This window comes from Bidens hawaiensis, unplaced genomic scaffold (genome assembly GCF_021521415.1).
Source record: "Bidens hawaiensis isolate Kalapana, Puna unplaced genomic scaffold, B.hawaiensis_p1.1 tig00017033_1, whole genome shotgun sequence".
Lineage (NCBI taxonomy): Eukaryota > Viridiplantae > Streptophyta > Magnoliopsida > Asterales > Asteraceae > Bidens > Bidens hawaiensis.
In genome coordinates this window covers 210,057-217,477 of record NW_027492575.1, presented here as the reverse complement: position 1 = coordinate 217,477, position 7,421 = coordinate 210,057, and the positions used below count along the sequence as shown (strand labels likewise).

The following is a 7,421-nucleotide window of genomic DNA, read 5'->3' as shown; positions in this document are numbered from 1 at the left end:
CAAGTCGTACATGTGGGTCGGGTACGGGTAAGAACCGGTTTTGGGTAAGGTACATCGAGTCAGGTCCGGAATTAAGTATTTTGTGCACCTCTACTTATGGGGTGGCATTAAAATGTTATGGAAGTCCATCAATTGGTATGGGATAAGATTGCTAAACCAAAGAATTAAGGTGGTCTCGGTGTTGGAAACTTTTGATACATAAGTATTCTTAACTTGCGAAGTGGTGGTGGATGCTTCAACGTAAGGCTCTATCTACAAGGTAACTTTTCATGACTACAAAAAGACGGAAAAAACCTTGATCAGCAGCTCATGGCTTAACATAGTCAAAATTCATAAAGAACTTATGGTCGTTGGAAAATTAATTAAATTTCTATTTACATGGAAAGTTTGTTGTGGTAATAAAACTTCCTTTTCTAAGGAAACATGATATTGAAGATTGCCTTCAAAGGACCTGTTTCACATCAAGATTAACTATTTTTTTTTGACAAAATGACAAAAAACGTCTTTTACGTTTGACTTGATTTTCATTAGATGTCATTTAATAAAAGAAATAGTAAAAGGCATAACTCATGTTTCAAATTTGTTTCACGTTACGTCCTTTGTCACTAACCTAATTAATTTTTCTTGTTAAATATGATCATATGCCTTGCACATGAGGACAGTGTCGTCATTTTACCATTTTAAGGACTTGTTTTTGTAATTATACTAAACATTTGATCTTTTGAAAGAATATTTTTATTTTCAACAAAATAAAAAAAATACAAATACCCATCTCTCTCTCTCTCACACACCTCTACCACACAGCCATCCCCCATCCCCATCCCCATCCCCATCCCCATCCCCATCATCACCATCCAAACAATCACTATCAAAATCGGTTTTCTGGCGAGCATCGCACCGACGACAACCACCGCACCGACAACGGTAGTTCCCAAACCGGCAACACAGATCCCAAACGGTTTTCAGCGGTTGACGAAGAGGTTGAGGGGTAGTGGTGTGCCGGCGGCCGGGTTGACGCCAACGGAGATGGAAACGACGGAGATGGCCAGATTTGATTTCTCCAAGGTGCCCTTCCGTCGGTCACGAACAAGACGAGGACGTGAATGATGGCGGCTGGTGGTGGATGAATTTGGGCTTGAAGAAATATGAAAGGGACTGTGATGGTGACGGCAGGTGATAGGTGGTGGCGGTGATGGTTTTGGATTTTGAAGAGAAAGAAGATAGGTATAGGTGTTGACTGATGGATGATGGCTTTTTTTTTTTATTATTTCTAAACGATTTATGAGTTGAAAATCAAATCGGGGGAGGGGTAACTAAAACTGAGACATGGCATCATCGGAGGTGAAGGATCGGGAGTGTTGTGAGGAATGAATTGTGATTTGATTGAGGAAAGTTTGGGTTTGTGTTGCAAAAGAGGGATGAAACCTGGAGGTGTTATAGAGATGGTGGTGATAAGCGAGGCGGTGGTGGTTGTTGGTGGTGGTGGGTGAAACAAAGTTGTGGAGAGAGAGAGAGAGAAAGTTTTGTTCTTTGTGTATTTTATTATTTTATTTGTTAGTTTTAATTATAAAATAAATTATATATAAAATTACAAATTTACCCTCATGTGCAAGACACATGATTAGATTTAATAAAAAAATTTAACTGAGTTAATGACAAAGGACGTAACGTAAAACAAATTTGAAACATGACGTATGTCTTTTGCTATTTCTTTCATTAAATGACGTCTAATGAAAATCAGGTCAAACATAAAGGGAGTCTTTTGCCATTTTGTCATTTTTTTTCCTTCACATGTGGCCTAGTGGTATGGTAGGAGGTTTGAGTTTTTTCGTGGAGACTCAAATTCGAATCCACATGTGCCACTTTGGGTAGATATTGGCATAAAAGATTTGAGTCAGGCTTTATGTAAAGATTGTTAGTTCGAACCTTGATCTCACCAGGGTTTTTGTCCTACCATGCGTTATGCAAGAAAGTTCTACTCTTGTAGTGGCACAAATGTTAAGTGGCAGTCAGCGGTATGGTTTCTCGAGGAAACACCCAAGCCAAACTCTGAAGCCAGCGTGGGTCTAGTTAAGACAACATAGTCTGGCCAGAGTGGGGCATCGAAACTCTCCAAATTTGAAGAGTACGATAGCCTAAATATAAGAAAGTTGCCGTTATAAAAAAAAGACGATTTTTCTTAGAGATTTCGATCCCTTCTTATTTAACCTTGTGGCAATGGAAATCATAATTCCTTCCACCCATCAATTCTGCTCCAACAAGGAAGAGTCTTCCGAGTATGTTTTTTCTCCCTGGTCTAGTTATTTAGGTTTTATGGTATTGGCTAGCACCGTGACGTAAAGATTTTCAAAGACAAGTCTTCGAACATGATCACATATGAGGAACCAAATGAGCATGTTACAAAACATGCAGCAAAATTCGATCATGCTCTTATTTACACTATCTACGGTTTTATAGAATGCGAGGAATCTATTGGTCTTCAAAAATGCTCGACTCTCCGGTTCACTCCCAATTATTTTCCAGGATTACCTGAACATCAAAATAACCGTTTATTATCTGCATTTAGTGGTGTCGTTGATGTCCCCAACACCATGTTTCTAGTCATTGTCGTTGTTTTTGGGGCAGTCAAGGTGTTCTTCATGCATCGACAGATCTTTTGATTTTCTCGTATGCTTTTATATCTACAGTTCATTTTCTTTTATATCGACAGATCTTTTTCATCGACACCAAATCAAAATCTAGCAATAACATTAAATCTAGAAAATAGATTGATTACAAAAGTGGACCCCACTGGCCCACGGTTACCAAAATCTAAACCCACAGTCAAAGATACCAATACAATAACACCATGGGTTTGTTTACTTTAGGTTCATGCACCTTCCCATTTTCTCGATCCCAATTAAATATTAAATAATAAGACAGAATTACAAATTTTGTCCTTTAAAAAAAGCCAAATTACGGTTCGTGTCCTTTTTTTAGTTTCCTTGCAGGCGGTGTACTTTAAACTTTTTTTTCCATGCGTTATGTCCTTTACGTTAACTGGGTTATAAAAACTCAGTTAAATGCCCTCACGTGAGACGCATGTGAGGGCATTTTTGTCCTTTCGTCTACCCTGCAACTTCTTCTTCCTCTTTTCTTCTTCATTTTTGCAGATCTCAATTAATAAGATATAACTTAACCTACACCTCAGCCCTTTCTCTTCCCAAACAACCCACCACCAACATCACCCACACTCAAACGCCACCACCATCACCAACCGCCCTACACTACCACCTGCCATCATTAACACTTTAAAAAGAATCCATCACTACCGTCCCCCTATCTTCTACTTCACCGGAATCAAACCCTCTCCGTCACAATCGATTTTCCGGCCAACAGTACCTGGGTCAGACCTGGGGAGTCGAAACGAGTTAGGTCGAGCCGATGAATCAATCTCCGTCACAATCTGTTTTCCGACGACTTAATTCCGTTTTAGAGCTTTCATAAATTGCGGATCTAGCATCCAAATCCCCAATCACCGGATCCTAAAATGCTCACACTTGAATCACTTCTCTGGATATCAGTTAGGGTGGAGAGGAGGTGGTTTCCGGCGGTGGCGGCGGCGGCCGTGAAGTGGTGGTGGAGAGAGTGCAGTAAAGAGGTGGTGATACACGACGGACTTTTTCCGGCGGTTAGGGCACCGTTATCGCTGGTTTGGACTTCAAATTAACTGTAAATTTCTGCGAGTTAGATCTGGAGCTTTGTTCTGGTCGCCGGAATACTCACCGTCACCATCGCCGTGACCACCACCAGTGCAGTCATCGATCTCCTTGTCGGAAAATCGGCTGTGGTGGTGATGATGATGTAGATGACGTGGAGGGGATCACGACGAGCCAGGTTTCATGTGCTGGGTATATGGTGGAGGCGTGGTGGTGGCGATTAACATGGTCTCCTGTGGCCTTTAATGGTGTGGTGGTGGTTTAAACAGAGAGAGAGAGAGAGAGAAGGGGGGGGGGGGAGAAAGAGAGAGAGTCGTACAAAAATGAAGAAGAAAGAGGAAGAAGAAGTTGCAGGGTAGACGAAAAGACAAAAATGCCCTCGCATGCGCCTCACGTGAAGGCATTTAACTGAGTTTTTTTAACCCAGTTAGCGTAAAGGACATAACGTGTAGAAAAAAAAAGTTTAAAGTACACCGCCTACAAGGAAACTAAAAAAAGGACATGAACCGTAATTTGGCTTTAAAATATAGGACAAAATTTGTAATTCTGTCAAATAATAATAATAACAAATAGTTCTCTGTTGATTCATTTCATTTCCCCTTAAATTAAATTAAATTCACATGTTTCTTGATTCGCCTCATCACCGAACAAAAGGTAACTTCATTTTGCTCCGATCTTCTTGCTTCTTATTCGATTTTGACTTCTGGGTTTTTGTTTCAGTGTGTAATTTAGGGTTTATTTTGTTCCATTGGTTTTAAATTTGTTGCTTTTAATTAGTATGTTATGAATGATATAAATTGAAAAGAAAAATTGTATGCTTAACTTTGCAATGCTACAGATACATGATAAATTGCCATTATCTCAGTGTTGTAAAAATCGCTATCAGGCGCCGATTAGTGGGAAATCGGAGGACTACTGACCCGATTTCAGCTAATCAGTTCTATCGTTGATAATCGGTCAAAATTGGTCAAATTTCGGTCAAGTGTATATATATATATATATATAGTTTTAAAATTTTACCTATAAAATTTTAATCCGGCTATCTCGGTTAATGGTTAGTCGGTACCCTGCCGTCAACTAGCACCTTGCGAGTTTTACAACACTACTGAAATTAGTCAATAGCTTGATAAAAAGCGCTTAAGAAGCTGAATTCGGAATTCGTCATGTTGTGTTCCATTATGCAATGCATTAGGGCTTGAATGCGTGAACGAGTGTATCAACTGCCGACTTATGGTCTGCATGTAATCCATTGTTATTGGCTATCCGAGCTGAATTTTTACTTAATCGTCAACGGTGTTATGCGTTTTTTACAGGTCTGTTTGTGATAAATAAAGTTATCTTTTATAGAGCTAACCGCTTCTTTTGACATTGAAGATACAAGCTTATTGTGACGGACTCTGCAAAAGTTTCGATTTTTTGAGATTAAGAAAAGGTTGCAAATTGTGTGGACAAGATTGATCATAAAATTTCTTTAAAAAGATACACGTAATCTTGTGACTAACAAGATATAACGGGTCGTGTTTTTGTAGATACTTTAACCATGAAGCTAATGCAAATTGAAGATCCATTTAATACAAAAAGCGACGAGCATGATTTATGGCCTCTTGATGAAATTGACCCCACAAAAGCAAGGTTTCCTTGTTGTTTGGTGTGGACCTCGCTTCCGGTGGTCTCGTGGTTGGCGCCTTATATTGGGCATGTCGGTTTATGCATGGAGGATGGAACGGTTGTAGATTTTTCCGGTTCCAATTTTGTAATGTTGATGAGTTTGCTTATGGGTCTGTGGCTCGATACATTCAACTCGATCGAAAACAGGTACACTTTCTTGAATTTGTACCTGTATCTACCGAGATTTGTGTTTTGTTATTTTGGTAAAAATTTAAGCTTTTAATGGAAAACAAGGTTACAATTTATTTTGGAAGAGATTTAAGCGACTTTGATATGGAAGAAAAATTGAACAAGTCGAACTTTAGATGTGGCAAAATGGGTGGGTCGGGATTATGTTTTAAATACGAATAAAAAACATGTTATTTTTAAATACCTGTATATAGTTTAAATTACGTGATTTAGAAGGTTGTATGTATTAACATTACACTTTGGGTTATCCATGTTTTTTGGCTTATTTTCTCTGTCTTATTTAGGGGTGGCAGTTTCCGATACAATTGAACATGACACAAAAATAATCGGGTTTTCGGTTGGTATATCTATAACCCGTTCAAAAACGAGTTGTGTTCGGGTTGACATTTTAACCCATCTAGTTGAACAGGTTAACCCACTAACCCATTAATGACACGCTTAATCCATCTTTTACAACTCACCAACCTAATTAACACGTTTACATTTTGATTATTACACGCCAACCCATTTGACTCACTTAGATAAATGAGTTAAAGGGGTCATGTTTGGGTTAAACGATTTTAAGCACGTGCAGTTTAGGATTGATATTTTTAACACGAATAAAATATGAGTCGTGTTTGGGTTGAACAATTCAACACGGCATTTTAGAAAAAAAAACAGAATATTTGATCCTTAACCCACAAAACGAAACAGAAATAATTAAACCAGTTGAGAAACCGATGGTTCAGTTATGGTTATAGTATTATATAACGAAAAATTAGCCTTTATTAAAACCAATGTAAATAATTATTTACTTAAACTGATATTATCATAGCAATTAACAAGTGTTCACCCAAACCTTTAAAACTGCATATTTAAACATTTAACTAACGATTTTTTCTTGCGTGTTAACAGTGTTGCTTTCCAGCTAACCTCTCAAGTTACACATGTAAGGAGCGTTACAAACACGCAGAACACGGCATTGCAATTAGCTGGGATGACGCAATCAACTCAAGCAGGCGCCACTTTGAGCACCAATCATACAACCTCTTTACATGTAACTGTCACTCATTTGTTGCTACATGTTTGAACCGGATGGCGTATGGTGGCACATTGGATTGGAACATGATCAATGTGGCGGGTCTCGTGTTGCTCAGGGGCCGGTGGGTTAATGTGATGTCGGTTGTTAGAGCGTTTCTCCCGTTCACGATGATGGTTTGTATCGGTGTTGGGTTTGTTGGGTGGCCCTTTTTGGTTGGGCTTTTGATGTTTTGTTTGCTTCTGATTACCTGGTTTGTGGTTGGTACTTATTGTCTCAAAAGTTTGTTGGAATATTAGGATGTTTGGTTTTTAGGTGGTTTTGACATGGAATCTGAAATTAGATTTCGAGTTTTAAGGATTAGGCTCATATGATGGACATCAGTGACTGGTTGTGATGTAATGGCTTAGGACAAGTGAACAACCTAAGATGTTTTGAAGTGTATGTATATATAGTTCTGGATGTGTTTTGAGTTTGATGAATGATGGATGCTAACTCGTATATGTTAATTTTGAGTATGTTTGACTGGGAGTTTTTAGGAAGCTTCTAATTTCAAGATTTTTTTATAAAAAAAATTCATAATAAAAAAAACTCTGTTTGGTTGAAAAAGCTTGGAAGCTTTTAGATTAGGAGAAAAAACTTTATATTTAAACGCTTCTACCACTAGCGTTTGAAAAAAGCTATAAGCTTTTAATATCTTAAAATTTTACAAGTTTTGTACTTGAACTTTTATCGGCTTTTGTTAATTTATATAATAGTTATATATTTAACCCTTATTCAAAACCAACTATCTTGCGGTTTTTTAAGAGACCATAATTTTTCGCATGTTAATATATTTTTGTTAAAAA

At 38.1% G+C, this 7,421-nt stretch overlaps 1 pseudogene; it reads left to right on the top strand.

Moving 5' to 3' along the window:
- Nucleotides 1–5,238: 5,238 nt before the first annotated feature.
- Nucleotides 5,239–7,042, top strand: LOC143552764 (protein REVERSION-TO-ETHYLENE SENSITIVITY1-like; annotated as a pseudogene).
- Nucleotides 7,043–7,421: the final 379 nt, after the last annotated feature.